Genomic DNA, 19,321 nt, shown 5'->3' with positions numbered 1-19,321 from the left:
GACAAATGAACCTGGACCACTTTCATATGCCATACACAAAAATAAACTCAAAACGGATGAAAGACCTAAACGTAAGACAGGAAGCCATCAAAATTCTAGAGGAGAAAGGAATCAAAAACCTCTTTGATCTCGACCACAGCAGCTTCTTACTCAACACATCTCCAGAGGCAAGGGAAAAAAAAAGCAAAAATGAACTATTGGGACCTAATCAAAATAAAAATCTTTTGCACAGCAAAGGAAACAATCAGCAAAACTAAAAGGCAATTGATGGAATGGGAGACGGTATTTGCAAATGACATATCCAATAAAGGGTTAGTATCCAAAATCTATAAAGGGCTTATCAAACTCAACACCTAAAAAATAAAGAATCCAGTGAAGAAATGGGCAAAAGACATGAATAGACACTTCTCCAAAGAAGACATCCAGATGGCTAACAGACACATGAAAAAATGCTCAACATCACTCATCATCAGGTAAATACAAATCAAAACCACAATGAGCTACCACCTGACTCCTGTCAGAATGGCTAACAGTAACAACTCAGGCAGCAACAGATGTTGGCGAGGATGTGGAGAAAGAGGATCTCTTTTGCACTGCTGGTGGGAATGCAAAGTGGTGCAGCCACTCTTGAAAACAGTATGGAGGTTCCTCAAAAAAGTAAAAATAGAACTACCGTACGACTCAGCAATTGCACTAGGTATTTATCCAAGGGATATAGATGTGGTGTTTCGAAGAGGCACATGCACCCCAGTGTTCATAGCATACCTGTCAACAATAGCCAAAGTATGGAAAGAGCCCAAATGTCCATTGACGGATGAATGGATAAAGAAGATATGGTATATATGTATATATGTACAATGGAGTATTACTCGGCAATCACAAAGAATGAAATCTTGCCATTTGCAACTACGTGGACAGAACTAGAGGGTATTATGCTAAGCGAAATTAGTCAGTCTGAGAAAGACAAATATCATATGACTTTACTCATATGAGGAATTTAAGATACAAAACAGATGAACATAAGGGAAGGGAAGCAAAGATAATATATAAGTGGGGTGGGGGGGTACAAAACCTAAGAGACTCTTAAATGCAGAGAACAAACTGAGGGTTGCTGGAGGGTTTATGGGAGGGGTGATGGGCTAAATGGGTAAGGGGCATTAAGGAATCTACTCCTGAAATCATTGTTGCAGTATATGCTAACCTACTTGGGTGTAAATTAAAAAATAAATAAGTTAGTTAATTAAAAAAAAATAAAAACAAAAGCCCAAGAATAACAGAGAACATGTTAAAAAAAAAAGCAAACCAAAGAAAATAAGGACTAATGGGCAAAGATTATAATTAATCCATTTATATATATAAAAGATATGAGAAAGAAGAAGATTGGTACCTGGGTGGCTCAGTCAGTTAAGTGTCTGACACTTGGTTTTGGCTCAGGTCATGATGTCACAGTTCGTGGGTTCAAGCCCTGTGTTGGGCTCTGTGCTGGCAATGCAGAGCCTGCTTGTTATTCTCTCTCTCCATTCTCTGTTTCCCTTCCCCCTGCTAGTGCTTGCTGGTGCTATCTTCAAAAGAAATACACTTTTTGAAAAAAGGAGAGAAAAGGAAGGAAGGAAGGAAGGAAGGAAGGAAGGAAGGAAGGAAGGAAGGAAGGAAGGAAGGAAGGAAGAAAGAAAAGAAGTGGGCAAAAAGAACCAGGGAAATAAAATCAGTAGTTGTGATCTTATCAGAAAAGATGGAATTGCAGATTAAAAACACTAAACAGAGTGAAGGGAGCATTATTTATTGAAAAAAGCTGTGATTTATTAAAAAATAGAAAAGTTATGTATTTTTTTAAGTAAATCCAACCAGAGCCATTAACTATATAGAGAAGAAGTGCTAAGAAAAGTCAAGAAAATTTGCTGAACATGCAATGATAGTGGGAGACTTCAGTAGTTCCTTTTTAGAATTATATAGGTATGTTAGATAAAAGCTGCTTAAGAACAAAAAAGTTATCGGGGCATCTGGGTGGCTCAGTTGTGTAACCATCCGACTCTTGATTACAGTTCAGGTCATGATCTCATGGTTTGTGAGATCAAGCGCTTCACTGGGCTGTGCACTAATAGTGCGGAATCTGCTTAGGACTCTTTCTCTCCCTCTCTCTCTGCCCCTCCCCTACTCACATGCTCTCTCTCTCTCTCAAAATAAATAAATAAAAACAAAAATACACAAAAAATTATACATGCACATAATTATGTATATATATATTTGTAGTGTATTTACAAAAACCAATTAAATTTGCATACAAAGGAAACATTTACAAGTAAAAAACAGATTTTACAGGCCTCTTTCTTTAATCTTGATTCAGTAGATTGAAAAAGAATAAAAAATGACCAAAAAAAGTCTTGATTGCTTAGAATATTAAGAAGCATAGTCTTATAAACCAAGAAACAGACTCATAACTACAGAGAACACACTGATGGTTACCAGAGAGGAGGTGGGGGGGGTGTTAAATAAGAGATGGGGATTAAGGAGTGCACGTGTGGTGAGCACTGGGTAATGTATGGAATTGTTGAATCACTATATTGTACACATGAAGTTAATATAAGACTGTATGTTAACTATACTGGAATTAAAATAAAAATTAAAAACAGAAGCTTAGTCTTAGATAACCACTAGATCAAAAAATAAATCAAAAGAGAAATTACAGCTCACTTAGAAGGCAATACTTAGGAGATAGATCGCTTGATATCCAATTGAAAGGGGATACTGTATAAGTTTGTTAGGGCTACCATAACAAAATACCACAAACTAAGTGGCTTTAATAACAGATGTTTGTTTTCTCACAGTTCTGGAGGCTAAAAGTCCAATATCACTTTGTTGGAAGGGCCATGCTTTCTCCTCAGTCTCTAGGGGAGGATCTTTCCTTGCTTATTCCAGCTTTTGGTAACCCCAGGCATTCCATAGCCTAACTTCAGTTTTTGCCTACATCTTTTCAAGGTTCATTTCTGTCTGTCTATGTCTCTTCACTTCTTCCTATAAGGATACCAGTCATATTGGATTAGGACCCACTCAAATTCAGCATGACCTCATAATTTGATTAAATTTGCACAGACCCTACTTCCAAATAAGATCACATTCGCTGGTACTGGAGGTTAGGACTTAAGCATATTGTTGTGGGACACTATTCAACCCATAGCAGAGCCAAGTGACCTCTGCACTTAGAAGAAACATTTTAGCCTCAACTACCTTCATGAGTAAAGAGAAAGCAATGGTTACTCACCTTTACCTGGAGAAAGAGGTCCATGAAATGAACCAAAGGACTTGGGAAAAGGGACTACTTAAAGATAAAAATCAAGAATAAAGAAATATATGAAACTAATGTAACACTGTATGTTAACTATGCTAGAATTAAAATGAAAAACTTAAAAAAGAATTAAATTATTAAATTAAGGAGATCCCTGAGCTCGCTGTCTACATACTGTGAACACTCAGTGAGTAATTGTAAGCTCTGGATGTTGTTAGGGGCTCATAATGATCTGTGGATCTAAGTAACTGAAAATAATAGATTTGAAAGAATCAGCAGGGTGGGTGATGGGTATTGAGGAGGGCACCTTTTGGGATGAGCACTGGGTGTTGTATGGAAACCAATTTGACAGTAAATTTCATATATTAAAAAAAATAAAAAATAAAAATAAAAAAAAATGAAAGAATCAGGACTTAGAAAACTTTTTTCTTAATGTAGGAAAATTGTATGCTGAAAAATAGAACTCAGTTTAGAATCTAGGAAGTTTAGAATTCACGTTGTGCCTTGTAGGGTTCTACTTTACATTGAAAAATGGATATGTCCCTAAAAGGATATATTTTTGGCTAGTCTACAAATGAAGCTGGAGGTCGAATTACAATTTTTCTTTTTTTCTTAAAGTTTGTTGTTTGTTTATTTTAATGTTTATTTTATTTTTTGAGAGAGAGACAGAACATGAGCAGGGGAGGGGCAGAGAGAGAGGGAGACACAGAATCCGAAGTGCTCCAGGCTCTGAGCTGTCAGCACAGAGCCGGACACGGGACTTGAACTCATGAATCAGGAGATCATGACCTGAACTGAAGTCAGACACCCAACCAACTGAGACACCCAGGCGCCTCAAAGTTCATTTATTTTTGAAAGAGAGAGAGATCATGAGCAGGGCAGGGGCAGAGAGAGAGGAGACAGAGAATCCCAAGCAGGCTCCACGCTGTCAGCACAGAGCTGGATGCGGGGCTCAGACTCACGAATGGTGAGATCATGACCTGAGCCAAAGTCAAGAGTAAGACACTTAACCAACTGAGTCACCCAGGCACCCCAATTAAGATTTTTCAATGAAACTGGTGAGGTGACACTTTACAAGACCTGGTGGGGATCAATGTATGAATTTTTTTTTTTCTTCTGAAAGTTCTATTGGGAAATTTGATGAAACTTAACGAAGTGTAGCATACCAAATAAATTAAAATCAGGCAGAAAATAAAAGGCTTGAAAACAAAAGAAGAATAAATATAAAACAAAAAAAGATAAAGGATAAGGTTAAAAAAACTGGTTGTTAGAATAGAACCAGATAAATTCCTATTATGTCTGATTAAGGAGAATAGAGCAAGAAAAAAAAATAGAAATTAATAGAACAAAATAGTCACAGATAAGGAAGAGGTTAAAATGACAGTATAATATTTTAAATTATAATATTAGATCGCTTCTCGGCCTTTTGGCTAAGATCAAGTGTAGTATCTGTTCTTATCAGTTTAAATTATAATATTAGAAATTATGAGCACGTATATTAAATGTTTATATGGGAACATTTTGAAAATCTAAAGGAGAAGTTGGTAAACTAAGTCCCATGGGTGAAATCTGGCCCACTGCATGTTTTTGTATGACTGTCAAGTTATTAATACTTTTTACATTTTTAAGCAGTTGGAAAAAAATAATGTTTTCTAATACATGAAAATTACATAAAATTAAAAAATCAGTGTCCATACCTAAAGTTAAAAAAAAATTTTTTTTTAACATTTATTTATTTTTGAGACAGAGAGAGAGCATGAACAGGGGAGGGGCAGAGAGAGAGGGAGGCACAGAATCTGAAACAGGATCCAGGCTCTGAGCTATCAGCACAGAGCCTGATGCGGGGCTCAAACTCACGGACTGTGAGATCATGACCTGAGCCGAAGTCGGACGCTTAACTGACCCAGCCACCCAGGCGCCCCCCCATACCTAAAGTTTTATTGAAACACAGCCACATCCCTTTATTTGCACATTGTTTATGGCTGCTTTTGCACTACAGTAGTAGAGTTGGATAGCAATTGACTGTGGCCCACAAGCATAAAATATCTGTTCCTTTGTAGAAAACATTTGTCAACTGGGACCAATAGGAAGTAGATAATTTTCTAGCAAAACAAAAATTATTCTGGAAAAAGTAGATAATTCAAACAGACCAATTGCCATAGACAAAAATAATAATAAAAGATTTTAACAACTGCTTTTGAAAAGTCACCAAAAGGGTAGATTTCATTGACGAGTTTTTTTTTTTAAAGTTTTGAAGACCAGTTTGTTTTTTAATGTTATGTAAACTATTCCAGGCTATTGGAAAAAAAAAAAAACAAAACCCAAAACCACACAATGTTTTTTAATTCATCCTATGATTACGGTAGAATTTCAATACCAAAACCCTGATATAAATAGTATGAAAAAGAAAACCGTATGCCAATCTTCCCTAAAAATATAAATGCAGAATTTTAAAATGAAATTATAGCTACATGTCTATGACAATGCATTCTATTACCAAAGATAGTATTCTTCCAGGAATTCAAAGGTGATTCAGTAGCAGAAAACTTACTAATGAAAGATGGGAGAAAAATTATATTCTTTCATCATAGATCTGAAAAGAATTTGATAAGCATCTGTTAAAATTTTTCTATTAAAATTGGTAATAGATATTGCTATCCATCATTGTTATTATTCAGTGTTATCTTGGAATGTTGAATAATTCAGTGCAATTAGTGAATCCAATAAGAAAATATTAAATAACTTACAAACTATTGGAAAATGAAGAGATAGTGCTATTACATTTTCTGACTATGAATATATACCTCGATAACCCAAGAGACTCTTACAAATCTATTAGAGTTAGTAAGAGAATTCGGTTAGTAGTTGGGTGAATATACAAATGTCAGTAACTATTTTCTGTATTATCAGTAACCACTGATGAAACAAAGAAAAATCTCCATTTATAAGGGTGAAAAATATATAAAATGCTTATAGACCCAACAAATAATAAAAATTTTATAAGAAATTTGGGTGGTTACATATACACTCTGGAGACAGAGATCTTCTTAAGGTTATTGACTACATATGAATAGCTGTAATAAATGGCATAAACAAAGTTAATAGAGAAATGAGAGTTTAATAACTAATTGTAATGCTAATGAAAGACAAAGGAATCGTATATCTAGAGCTCTTAAATATTGGCAAGAGTGGAACAAAAGATCCAGAAGAAAAAGGGGGAAAAAGAGTGTCAATGCATGCATGCACATAGAAGTTCAAGTACCCAACAAAAACATGAAAAGATCAAATCCAAATGCAAATTAATTAGGAAAATGCAAATTGAAATAGCAGTGAGATATCACTTCCCAGTGTTCAAACAAGAAAAGAATTCAAAAGACAGATAACATTTATAGCTGGCTAGGATGCAAGAAATGGGCACTTCCATACATTGTGCTAGAAATGTAAATTGTTATGGCCTTTTTGAAGAGCCATGTAACAACATCATTAAATCAAAAATACATAGAGTCTTTGAACCTGATATTCCATCCTAGGAAATGTATTGTATACAAATAAAATCACCACCACGCAAGCACATATGTACAAGGTTATTTATTACAGCAACACTTGAGGCAGTGAAAAATTGGGAACCTAGCAAATTCTCATTATTCAGGATTATATAAATTATTGTATTATTGTAGGCTCATATCATGGGACTATTACATAGCTTTTGAGACACATGAATGAGAACTGTACTATATCTCTTGTTGTGGAAGAGTTTCCACGAAGTGTGAGTAAAACAAGTATGTGTGGGAAAGTGTGTGTATTTGCATTCGATTATAGGACTATGGGGAAAGATATACTAGGTGATTGACATGCATTATTTGAGTGACATTAGGGAAGAAGGGAGGTAGGAATAAAAAAAGGAAAAGGAGAAATAAAATCTGGCACTAAAAATACCTACAGCATATGTGAATTTATCTTGTTTATGCATTTTTTAACACATATGTACATGCTAAAAAAATGAATTTGAACAGTAAATGCCCTCTCTTTTCTCTGCTGTGCTATACCTGTCTACAAGTTACAGACTCCTTGGTTTTATGTGATAGTTGTTCTAGCTCAGTGGAAGATTCCAGGGAAAAGTTCTGATGGCTGTGTCAGAGCACAAAGGTCAGCTTTAGCCCAATCTAGAGCCAGGGATCAAAGGTTCAATTGTAGAACCCTGAGATTTTTTTAGCATATTATTCAGGATTTACTTCTGTCCTTTTGCTTGTGTTTTTGGATGTGTCTTGTTTTCTAATACCTTTGTTCTTACAAGGTCCTTCTTTCCAAATGCATAGGACAACCAGAAAGGAGTCACAGACTTGGGTTCAAGTTCTGACTAGGGAACTTTTATTGTGCTGTGACTTGATAAAGCCAATGGTCCTCAAACTTGAACCTGCATTGGAATCACTTGGACGGCTCTTTTTTTTTTTTTTTAATTTTTTTTTTCAACATTTTTTATTTATTTTTGGGACAGAGAGAGACAGAGCATGAACGGGGGAGGGGCAGAAAGAGAGGGAGACACAGAATCGGAAACAGGCTCCAGGCTCCGAGCCATCAGCCCAGAGCCTGACGCGGGGCTCGAACTCACGGACCGCGAGATCGTGACCTGGCTGAAGTCGGACGCTCAACCGACTGCGCCACCCAGGCGCCCCTGGACGGCTCTTTAAAACAGATTTCTGGGCCTGAACTCCAAAGTTTCTGATTCTGCTGGTCTGTAGTGAGAACTGATAATTTGCATTTCTAATCATTTCTGGGTGATGCTGCTGTTGGTCCAGGGACCACACTTTGGAAAACACTGAATTAAGCTATTTACTCTCTTGCAACTTACTTCTTTCCCCCCATAGACGAAATGAAAATGATAATAGACTTGGGGTCTGCTGGGGTTTGAAGGATCTTATGAATTCAACCCTCGCCATTTGTAGATGAGGAAACTAAGAATCTGTAAAGTGAGAAGATGAATACTTGTTGGCAAAGCCAAGATGAAAACCCAGGGCCTTTGAGTTCTGGTGCAGTATCCGTAGCATCCTGCTATGTAGCGCTGTGTTGTAGTCTTACTGGCACACACAGTATGTGAGATAATGCTGGTAAAAGGGTCTCGGTTGAACCCTTACAAAGCAAAGTGTTATTATTACCATGTATTGACTTATAACAGTTGGGGCCAGTGGGCTGGGGGGCATCTTTGAAGGGGTCTAATATGCTGTGTTCTTCCTTCATGGCTATGTTCTAAACCAGTTGACAAGTAACATGGACGGAGGTGGAAATATTATTTCATTATTGGCAAAGATTGCTTGAAGGATGAAGCATTTATTGATGAGGGATTTCCAAATGCTAAATCCAAGAATTAGAACAGGAAATAAAGTTTCGCTCCCTAATATTTTTAACATCAGGTGCTGTGCTTGCATATTCATTTAACCATTTCCACAGGCCTATGAAATAGATCATATTATTATCATCATTTTACAGCTGAGGAAACTGAGTCTCAGAAGGACTAAGTGATTTGTCCACGGTCGAGTTTGGACCAGATTCAAGAGATAGTAACATTTACATTATGCTGATGTTTCTTTTTGTGAACACTTACTATGTGCCTGGCGTGTTTTATCAGTTAAATAGAACCTCTGTGGGTTGTATGCAGTCAAGGTTTGTTCCTGGGTTAGGTTTTGCATGCTTGCAGAGCTGGAGAAATCTGTAGGAGGCTATTGTGGTAGTCCTGAAGTCACTGTTCATTAGCCCAGTGGGCAGTTGGAAAGAAGTGGGGGACAGGGAAGAAAAACTGGAACTGTGTCTGTCTTTCACCTCCACCCCTTGGCAATGTAGGTAACTTCCAGAAGGGGCTGGCATGTATTCTGGCCTGGGACTCAAACAAGCTGAAGAGTGAGCCCAACCTACCACCCTCAGCAAGGGTGCCAACAGACAGGTGACCACATGGGTGGGCAGCAATGGTGCTTGGCACCCCACACAGGCCTTTAGGGTCAATTGCTGCTGCTTCCCTTCTGCTTTTCAGATCTCACCCATGCTTCTTTGTGACCCACCCTCACCCAGGACCAGGAAGGGAAGGGAAGTCTGAGGAACATAGCTCCAGCTTGGCTAAACTGACTATACACAACCACCACTCACTGTGAAAATTGTTTTACATATGTTATTATTATTTTTTTTAATCTTCAAAGCAACATTTTAAGGCAGGAACCTCCATGTACAGATGGGAAAACCAAGGTTTAAGAGGTTACATGGGTTGTCTCAGGTATAAACTTGCTTGAGGTGCATCCCCAGTAAGGAGTTTCAAGCCCAGATCTGTGTGGCTTTAAACCTGTGCTCTTACCCTGCATGACACCATATACTGGTTTTTCTCTAAGCACCCCTCTCTGCTGCTCTTATGGAAGCTGATGTCACTGGCATAAAGTAAGAGGCTTCACACAGGATGCTCCAGGCATACTAACCCCCTCCCCCCCCCCCCCCCCCCAATGCTTTTCTCACCTCTCATTCCCTGGACTAGAGCTTCCTTGTCAGGGAGCTGGGATTGGATTGCAGGCCTGCTTGGGATGGGTTTGGGGGCAGCAGGAGCCCCTGTGAAGGTCATCTCAGCTCTTAACAGCCTTATTCCCTTATCCCCAGCTTGTGCTATGACTTCATTGGGGAGCACTACCGTGGTCTCCTAGGACATGACTCACCTCACAGAGCTGGACTTTGTGGGCCTCTGGGAAGTGAACCTGTGACCGGAATGGGGAGAGCTGATGTGCAGCCTGTTAGCATGAGAGAGACTGTGGGGGAGAAAGCCTTCATGTGACACTGTCAGGCTCCCAGGTGGCAGCCAGGTGTCTTGGTGTTGATTTTTGTTTTATAAACACTTTCCCTGCCTGTCAGTTCTCCAAATGGAGCCAAACTCATCTCCATGGTAGCTGAGGCGTAAGAGCTCCAGTTTATATGTCAGAGCTGAAGAGAAAGTACCACTCCAAACAGCCATAAAAGGGAGAAAAGAAAGAACTTTGCTCTTATCACAGCTTCTCTACAATATTGGGGGTGGGTGGAAATTGCATAACAGGATGTTAAATGGAAAATATCCTGCTCAGTCTGGAGCTTCAGCTGAGGCCCTGAAGCCGAGGACACTGGTTGATAAATGCTCATACCCTCTACAAAGACAGTTGTCAATTGCACCTTTGTAAGACTTGCTAAGACAAGACCACCAGCTCCTATCACTCTTACCAAATGCGTTTAAGAAAAGCTTAGAAATTTATCAAAACAAAACAAAAATTCTCTTAGGTTGGATTCTCCCAGCAGCTGACCCTGAATCAAAGATTCATATGTAAGTAATTTATCAAGGAAACGAACCCTGGAGAAAGGGAGTAGGGGTTGGAGAGGGGGTGGTACGTGGAAGAGGAATACCCAAACTGGAATGCTACTTTAGCTGAGGTCCGTGGGTCGGGGCTGATCTCTGTGAAACTCTAGAAAGTAAATTATATCTCAGTACTTGTTCTCTCTTGAGGCAAAGGAGCTGGGTTTCTGTACTCCCACACAGGGCATGATCTTAGCTGTTTGTGCCCATGGGTGATTTTCTGAAGGTCACAGGTGCCAGATTTAGCAACAAAGGATTACAGAAACTGGGCGTGAGCTGATAAAAGAGATCCCAAGGGACTTAGGAGCAGCAGCAGCAGCAGCAGCAGCAGCAGCAGCAGCAGCAGCAGCAGCGACTTCTTCAGAAAGAAATTTATGGAGTAAAAGGAACTTTCTCTTTGCCCATTAGCACTTCAAGCTAAAAGAAGGGGCAGGATTAGGGCTATCTGCATGTAGAGAGCCTGGCTTCACTTGCATCTCTGCTCTAGTCTTGTAGTATGCTTACTGAACTGAAGGAGTTCCTGGGCCCACCTGATGCTGCCATTGGGCCAGAGTGGAGTGTGGGGAGAATTCTGGGGACATCTTGATTTGTGCCTGCTACACTTTGGTGGGAAACAAGGCTGGAGAAGCCAGAAAGCCAGCAGCAGCCCACATGGGAATTGCAAGGAGCCCGGTCAGAAGTAGAGTACCTCCCATAGCAGAGGCTATACGGTGTGATGGTTAAGGCTATACACTCTGAAACTAGACTGGCCAAGCTTGAATCTTGGCTCTGCCATTCATTAGCTGTGTAGTTTTGGGTGTTTCTTAACTTCTTGTGTTTCATTTTCTCCATTAGTAAAGTGGAGATAATACTGTTACCTTCTTCATACAGTTGTGAGTATTCAGAATAGATCTGGCATAGGTCAACCAGGAAATAAAAGAAGCAGTAAAAAAAATACAATGAAACAAATGAAAACGTAAACACAAAACCTTTGGGATGCAGAAAAAGTGGTTCTGAGAAGAAAGCTTATAAGCAATAGGGGCCTGCATCAAGAAGCAAGAAAAATCTGAAACAAACAACCTAACTTTACACCTACAGGAGACAAAAGAACAACAAACCCCAAAACCAGGAGAAGGAAGGAAATACTATAGATTAGTGCAGAAAAAATAGGTAAAGTCACCAATGAGAGCGGAGAAATAATAACCAGTACCACAGAAATACAAATAATCGTAAGGGAATATTATGAAAAACTAAGTGCCAACAAATTAGACAACCTAGAAGATATGGATAAATCCCTAGAAACTTATAAACTAATCTAAACTGAAACAGGAAGAAATAGAAAACTTAAACAGACCAATAGCCAGCAAAGAAATTGAATCGGTAATAAAAAAATCTCCCAACAAACAGAAGTCCAGGATCAGATGGCTTCATAGGTGAATTCTACCAAACATGTAAAGAAGAGTCAATACCTATTCTTCTCAACTATTCCAAAAACTAGAAAAGGAAGGAAAACTTCCAAATTCATTCTATGAGGCCAGCATTACCCTGATACCAAAACCAGGTAAAGACTCCCCTAAAAAACAGAACTATAGGCCAACATCGCTGATGAACATACATACAAAAATTCTCAACAAAATAACTAGCAAACCAAATATAACAATATGTTAAAAAAAGTCACTTCACCATGATCAAGTGGGATTTCTTCCTGGGTTGCAAGTGTGGTTTAATATTCACAAATCAATCAATGTGATACATCACATCAATAAAAGAAAGAATAAGAACCATCTGATCATTTCAATAGACAAAAAGTATTTGACAAGGTACAACATCCATTTGTGATAAAACCCTCAACAAAGTAGGCTTAGAGGGAACATACCTCAACATAATAAAGGCCATATATGAAAACCCCACAGTTAACATTATCCTTAATGGGGAAAAACCAAGAGATCTTCAAGGTCAGGAACAAGACAAGGATGTCCGATCTCACCACTTTTATTTAACATAGTACAGGAAGTCCTAGAAACAGCAATCAGACAACAAAAAGAAATAAAAGAAATCCAGACCAGGAAGGAAGAAGTCCAACTCTCACTATTTGCTGATGGCATGATGCTGTATATAGAAAACATGAAAGACTCCACCAAAAAATTGCTAGAGCTGATAAATTCAGTAAAATTGAAGGATACAAAATCAATGTACAGAAATCTGTTACATTTCTGTACACCAATAATGAAGCAGCAGAAAGGGAAATTAAGAAAACAATCCCATTTATACTTGCACCAAAAATAAAATACTTAGGAATAAACTTAACCACAGGATACAGGAAAGACCTGTATTCTGAAAACTATAAAACACTGATGAAAGAAATTGAAGATGACACAAAGAAATGGAAAGACATTGCATGCTCATGGATTTGAAGAAAAATATCACAAAAAATGTCTATATTACCCAAAGCAATCTACATATTTAATGCAATCCCTATCACAATGCCAACAGCATTTTTCACAGAACTAGAAAAACAATCCTAAAATTTGTATGGAACCACAAAGACCCTGAATGGCTGAAGCAGTCTTGAAAAAGAAATGCAAAGCTAGAAGCATCATGATTCTGGACCTCAAGTTATGTTACAAAGCTGTAGTAATCAGAATAGAATGGGACTGGCACAAAAATAGACACATAGATCAGCGGAACAGAATAGAAAGCCCAGAAATAAACCCACAATATATGGTCAATTAATCTTCAACAAAGTAGGAAAGAATATCCGATGGGAATAACAGCCTCTTCTACAAATGGTGTTGGTAAAACTGGACAGCAACATGCAAAAGAATGAAACCAGACCATTTTCTTACACCACATACAAAAAATAAACTCAAAATGGATTAAATATATAAATGTGATACCTGAAACCATAAAAATCCTAGAAGAGAACACAGACAATCATTTCTTGGATGTCAACTATAGCAACTTCTTTCTAGCTCTGTCTCATGAGGCAAGGGAAACAAAAGCAAAAATAAACTATTGGGATTACATTAAAAAAAGCACTTCTGCACAGCAAAGGAAACAATCAACAAAACTAAAAGGCAACCAATGGAATGGGAGAAGATATTTGCAAATGACATACCAGATAAAGGGTTAGTATCCAAAATCTATAAAGAACTTATCAAACTCAACACCTAAAAAAACCAAACAATCCGGTGAAGAAATGGGCAAAAGACATGAATAGACACTTCTCCAAAGAAGACATCCAGATGGCCAACTGGCATGTGAAAAAATGCTCAACATCACTCATCATCAGGGAAATACAAACCAAAACCACAATGAGATACTATCTTGCACCTGTCAGAATGGCTAAAATCAACAACACGAGAAACAACAGGTGTTGGTGAGGCTGTGGAGGAAATGGAACTTTTGTGCACTGTTGGTGGGAATGCAAACTGGTGCAGACACTGTGGAAAACCGTATGGAGGTTACTCAAAAAGTTAAAAATAGAACTAGCTTATTATGATACAGTAATCACACTACTGGGTATTTACCCAAAGTATATAAGAATACTATTTCAAAAGGATACATGTACCCCTATATTTATTTTAGCATTATTTACAATAGCAAAGATATGGAAGCAATCACGGAAGAATGGAAAAGAAGATGTGGTATATATAGTCAATAGAATATTATTCAGCCATAAAAAGAATAAAATCTTGCTATTTGCTACAATATGGATGAGTCTAGAGATGATAATACTGAGAAAAATAAGTCAGAGAAAGGCAAATATCATGTGACTTTACTCATTTGTGGCATCTGAGAAACAAAACAAACAAGCAAAGGGAAAAAATAAGAGAGGGAGACAAATCAAGAAACAGACTGTTAATGATAGAGAACAAACTGATGGTTACCAGAGGGAAGGAGGTCGGGGGATTGGTTAAATAGATGATGGAGATTAAGGAGTGCACTTCTCATGATGAGTACAGGGTGAGGTACAGAAGTGTTGAATTACTATAGTGTACACTGTTATGTTAACTAACTAGAATTAAAGTAAAAACTTAAAAAAGGAACAGATCTTGCATACTGTAACCTACCATTATATATACTATATGTATATTTATTACATTATTATAATATATAATGCATGACATACATATTACATATAATCCATATTTTATACATACAATATAACCCATGACATATATCAGGTGTATTAGATATTACTAAACAATTGCTCATAGTCATTCTATAATGGCAGATCTGGGATTCAGACCAGGTATCTGATTCCAGACTTTGTAGTCTCAGCCATTATGTCTGACCGAGTTTGTGTACACATTGTACTTCTAGAGGACAGCATGAGCTTTGAGGCCAGCCAGCCTGGATAAATCCCAACTCTGCTATTATTATTAACCACAAGACCTTGGTAAATTATTGAATCTTTCCACAATAAAACAGTATCTCCTTCACTGCATTGTTAGGATAGGTGAAAAGATGCAGGTAAAGTACATAGCAGAGTGCCTGGCACAGAGTAAGTGCTCAGTGAACGGTGGTCATGTCATTTCCTCAGGCCTGCGTCTAGCTCCACTTCTTGCCTGCATATTCATTCCTGAGTTTGGCTTTCTGTGCATGTTGAAAGAGGTGCAGGCTTGGAGTGGGCGGAAGAGGGAAAAGAGAGAGAGAAAGGGAGAGAGAGAGAGCCAGCAAAGCCAGTCTAAGGAGGGCATCTCTCTGTGAGGGGGTTTAGGATAAAGAAAAGAGAGGAAAGGAATTGGCAGTGGTGGACATGTCCCTGACTATGCATTAGTACATCGGGACTTTAAATATTAGTCATTTGACTTTCCTTTTGTGTTTTATTTATTTTCTACACAGCGTCATCAAGCCCTGAGTTACGTTTTAAAATTGAATGAATCATCCCATTATCCTTGAGAACAGCATCAGGGACAGAAAGTATTATCCTTATTTCACCAGTGAGGAACTGATAAACAGAGAGGCTAAGTGATTGGTGCAAGGTTACAAAGCTAGAAATAGTATTTGTAGTCAGTGTACAGGCTTTTATATATTACTGCACACTTAAGTTATAGGATGTCAGGAGATGAACAATAAAGGTAGCTTTATGAACATGGAAGAAATGGAAAAAGAGACTGTTGGTTGATCAGCTACCATGTGCTAGGTACTATGCAAAGTATTTTATATCAGTGTTTTGTCAAATTCTCATAACCACCATATAAGCAAACATAAGAATCATTTTTTTTTTTTTTTAATTTTTTTTTTCAACGTTTTTTATTTATTTTTGGGACAGAGAGAGACAGAGCATGAACGGGGGAGGGGCAGAGAGAGAGGGAGACACAGAATCGGAAACAGGCTCCAGGCTCCGAGCCATCAGCCCAGAGCCTGACGCGGGGCTCGAACTCACGGACCGCGAGATCGTGACCTGGCTGAAGTCGGACGCTTAACCGACTGCGCCACCCAGGCGCCCCATAAGAATCATTTGGTACTATCATCCCAATGTATGAATGAGCAAACTGAGACCTATATTGGGGTTTGAGTTAGTCTTTCTGATAACAGATTTGTGTTACTCTCATTATGGCATGCTGCTCCTGGATATTTGTTCTTGTTTCTATTTCATAGGTATCCCGAAGGCCAGTGGAGCTTCCTTTTGAGCAGCTCTCTCTTTCTCTCTCATTTTTAGTATTTCTAGTTTTTTTTTTTTTATTGGTTTCAGGAGTAGAATTTAGTGATTCATCACTTACATAAAACACCCACTGCCCATCCCATCAAGTGCCCTTCTTAATGCCCATTACTCATTTAGCTCATCCCTCCCACCTACCTCCCCTCCAGAAACCATCAGTTCCCTGTATTTAAGAGTCTTTTATTGTTTGCCTTCCTCTGTTTTTATCTTATTTTTTCTTCCCTTCCCCTATGTTCTTCTGTTTTCTTAAATTCCACATATGAGTGAAATTAGATATTTGCCTTTCTCTGACTAACTTATTTCACATAGCATAATACACTCTAGTTCCGTCCACATTTTTGCAAATGACAAGATTTCATTCTTTTTGATCATCAATTAGTATTCCATTGTGTGTATGTGTGTGTGTACATAAATACACACGTATATACACACACATACACCACATCTTCTTTATCCATTCATCAGTCAATGGACATTTGGACTTTTTCCATAATTTGGCTATTGTTGATAACACTGCTATAAACATTGGGGTGCATGTGTCCCTTTGAATCACCATTTTTGTATCCTTTGGATAAATACCTAGTAGTGGAAGTACAGAGTCATAGGATAGTTGTATTTTTAATTTTTTGAGGAACCTTCATACTGTTTTCCAGAGTGGCTGCACCAGTTTGCATTCCCACCAACAGTGCAAGAGGGTTCCCCTTTCTCTGCATCCTTGCCAACATCTGTTGTTGCCTGAGTTGTTAATTTTAGCCATTTTGACAGATGTGAGGTGATATCTCATTGTGGTTTTGATTTGTATTTCCCTGATGATAAGTGATGTTGAGCATCTTTTCATGTGTCTGTCGCCCATCTGGATGTCTTCTTTGGAGAAATGTCTGTTCATGACTTCTGCCCATTTTTTAATTGGATTATTTGTTTTTTGGGTGTTGAGTTGTATAAGTTCTTTATATATTTTGGATACTAACCCTTTATCGGATATGTCATTTGCAAATATCTTCTCCCATTCCGTTGGTTGCCTTTTAGTTTTGTTGATTGTTTTGTTTGCTGAGCAGAAGCTTTTTATTTTGATGTAGTCCCACTAGTTCAATTTTGCTTTTGTTTTCCTTGCCTCCAGAGACATGTCTGGTAAGAAGACTGCGAGGCCAAGGTCATAAAGATGCCTGCCTGCTTTCTCTTGTAGGAATTTGATGGTTTCCTATCTTATTTTTAGGTCTCTCATCCAGTTTGAATTTATTTTTGTGTATGGCATAGTAAGTGGTCTGGTTCCATTCTTCTACATGTCACTGTCCAGTTTTTCACACACTGTTTGCTGACGAGGCTGGCCTTTTTCCATTGGATATTCTTTCCTGCTTTGTTGAAGATTAGCTGGCCATAAATTTGTGGGTCCATTCTGGTTTCTCTATTCTGTTCCATTGATCTACGTGCTTGCTTTTGTGCCAATACCATACTGTCTTGGATGATTACTGCTTAGTAATACAGCTTGAAGTCCAAATTGTGATGCCTCCAGGTTTGGTTTTCTTTTTCAACGTTACTTTGGCTATTCTGGTCCTTTTCTGGTTCCATACAAATTTTAGAATTGTTTGTTCTAGCTCTGGGAAGAATGCTGGTGTTATTTTGATAGGGATTGCATTGAATATGTAGATTGCTTTGGGTAGTATCCACAGTTTAACAATATGTGTTCTTCCAATCCATGAGCATGGAATGTTTTTCCATTTCTTTGTGTCTTCAATTTCTTTCATAAGCTTTCTATAGTTTTCAATGTATAGATCTTTTACCTCTTTTTTAGGTTCACTCCTAGGTATCTCATGGTTGTTGGTGCAATTGTAAATGGGATCAATTCCTTGATTTCTCTTTCTGCTGCTTCATTATTGGTGTCTAGAAATGTAACCAATTTTTGTACGTTGATTTTATATCCTGCAACTTTGCCTAATTCATGTATCAGTTCTAGCAGTTTTTTTGGTGGAGTCTTTCAGTTTTTCCACATAGAGTATCATGTTGTTTGCCAATGTCTTTGCCAAATTTTATGCCTTTGATTTATTTTTGTTGTCTGATTGCTATGGCTAGGACTTCTAGTAGTATGTTGAACAAAAGTGGTTAGAGTGGATATCCATGTAGTATTCATGACCTTAGGAGAATTGCTGTCAGTTTTTCCCCATTGAGAATGATATCCCCTTTATGATGTTGAGGGTTCTATCTCTACTTTTTTTTTGAGGGTTTTTATCAAGAAAGGATGCTGTATTTTGTCAAGTGCTTTCTCTGCATCTGTTGAAAGGATCATGTGGTACTGATCCTTTATTTTATTAATATGATGTATCATTTTGATTGATTTGTGGTTATTGAACCAGCCCTGCAGCCCAGGAAAAAATAAATCCCACTTGATCGTGGTGAATAATTCTTTTAATGTATTGTTGGATCTGGTTTGCTTGTATCTTGTTGAGAATTTTTGCAATCATGTTCATCAGGGAAATTGGTCTGTAGTTCTCCTATTTGTGGGGTCTTTGTCTGGTTTTGGAATCAAGGCAATGCTGGCCTTGTAGAATGAGCTTGGAAGTTTTCCTTCCACTTCTATGTATTAGGAACAGTTTCAAAAGAATAGGTGTTAACTCTTCTTTAAATGGTTGGTAGAGTTCCCTAGGAAAGCCATCTGGCCCTGGACTCTTGTTTGTTGGGAGATTTTTGATTACTGGTTCAATTTCTTTATTGGTTATGGGTATGTTCAAAGTTTTTGTTTCCTGTTGTTTCAGTTTTGGTAGTTTATGTGTTTGTAGGAATTTATCCATTTCTTCCAAATACCCAACGTGTTGGCATATAATTGCTCATAATATTATATTATTATTGTTTGTATTTCTGTGGTGTTGTGATCTCTTCTCATTCATTCATGATTTTATTTATTTGGGGCCTTTCCTTTTTCTTTTTGATCACTCTGGCTAGGGGTTTATCAATTTTGTTAATTCTTTCAAAGAATCAGCTCCTGATCTCACTGATCTGTTCTACTTTTTTTTTTTTTTTTAGCATTGATTTCTGCTCTAACCTTTATTAT

The 19,321-nt window shown here is 38.0% G+C and overlaps 1 pseudogene; it reads left to right on the top strand.

The window, feature by feature from the left end:
- The first annotated feature begins 4,693 nt into the window (after positions 1-4,693).
- LOC131488992 (U2 spliceosomal RNA) lies at positions 4,694-4,805 on the top strand (annotated as a pseudogene).
- Positions 4,806-19,321: the final 14,516 nt, after the last annotated feature.

The sequence above is a fragment of the Neofelis nebulosa genome, chromosome 10, assembly GCF_028018385.1.
Source record: "Neofelis nebulosa isolate mNeoNeb1 chromosome 10, mNeoNeb1.pri, whole genome shotgun sequence".
NCBI classification, from domain to species: Eukaryota; Metazoa; Chordata; class Mammalia; order Carnivora; family Felidae; genus Neofelis; species Neofelis nebulosa.
Note: the sequence above shows the minus strand (reverse complement) of the source record. Positions and strands in the feature narration are given on the sequence as shown.